Source organism: Triticum aestivum, chromosome 2B, assembly GCF_018294505.1.
Source record: "Triticum aestivum cultivar Chinese Spring chromosome 2B, IWGSC CS RefSeq v2.1, whole genome shotgun sequence".
NCBI classification, from domain to species: domain Eukaryota; kingdom Viridiplantae; phylum Streptophyta; class Magnoliopsida; order Poales; family Poaceae; genus Triticum; species Triticum aestivum.
Genome location: NC_057798.1, coordinates 648,673,520 through 648,675,010, shown reverse-complemented (window position 1 = coordinate 648,675,010; position 1,491 = coordinate 648,673,520).

Genomic DNA, 1,491 nt, shown 5'->3' with positions numbered 1-1,491 from the left:
AGCATAATAGCATTATAACCGTACATTTTCTTGTGGTTTGACTTCATCTCACCATGCTTCTTTGCATCCTGTGATCTTCCAATTGTTGTGAATCAAACACCCAGATTGGCAGAAATCCTGTGTTTTTAAATTCTCTGTTTTGCACGTGCATTCCTATCCTATTCCTGTTTATTTCCTATCCCTGCATTGTTGGAATCCTCCAACTCAAACGAGCCCTTACAGAATTACTTCTCTTACAGATAGTTGAAGAAAACCTCACGTGGTTTGTCTCGCTCCTGCTACGCTGTTGTCCACCCCAGCTTAGCTGCGCCAACAGAGAAGGGTCCAGCACAGCAGGGATCCGGCCTCCAGACTGCCTTTCGCCGCCTCGGATCTTCTTCCCCGCCGCCGGCAGCCATGAAAACTGCATTACCATCATCAACCGAGCAGATGACCTCGAGGACTACACGGGTCCGCAAGAGAGGTCGCACTCTTTCATGTCTGCTTACGTTATGCATCGCTTAATATTACATGCTACTTTTTCGTCCTGTTCACCGATTCGACTCTGAGTCAGCTCCAAACTAATGGTCAAACTTGAGTTTTTAAATGGTTGTGGGGTACATATCGGGGCCGCAATCAGTAGTATCTATCTACTACCTAGTTAATCTCCGATGTCTACTATGAGTTTCATGTTGGGTGGGAAACAAACAGTAAACAAGCCATTATCTGTATTTTTTAATGAAGCCATTATCTTCCTGCTATTATTGGTTTTGGGTCTATCCACAGGTTGCTACCATCACTCTGGATTTCTGCATGCACTCCTTGCATAATCTCACTATGTTTTATTCCTATGCATGACAGTTATTGTAAACAATGGAACTGAACATGTAGAGCAAAAGAGACGAGACTTGCGCAGCAATAAAATTTCATGCAGACGTCACTCCATGGTAGGCGCAAAGGCAGCCTCCCCTCCACGCATTTCGGATTGTAATTGAGAGGAAGATATCTGTTCTAAGGGGGATTCAGAAGGAGAAGAAAATTCCTATTTACCCCCTGAGGTCTTCACTTTGACTTGCATGCTGATGTTGGTTATATCATGCATATGGTGTCTTGCCTTGCTTACTTTATATATCAAATATGTCATCTGCTTAGTTTAGACATCCTTTGTGTGAATGCCATCTGTTTAGTCTATTCATCGTTTATGTGAATTATGCAAGGCCATCTTGTTTAGCCAGGCATCATATATGTGAATTTTGCAATGCCATCCTGCTTAGCCAGTCATCTTATATGTAAATTATATCAGGCCATCCTTTTTTCCGTTACATATTACATTTGTCAACAATGTTAGTACATTCTACTGCTCTTCGTGTGCATCAGCCATATGACACGGTGATGACAAATTCTGGAGTGAAAACAAGGTCTTCAGAGCAGACTATGCTATCTGACGAAGCGCATATCTTGCTGGTTACGGATAGCTCCTTAGAGGAGGATTCAGAGACAGATGACCAGTCC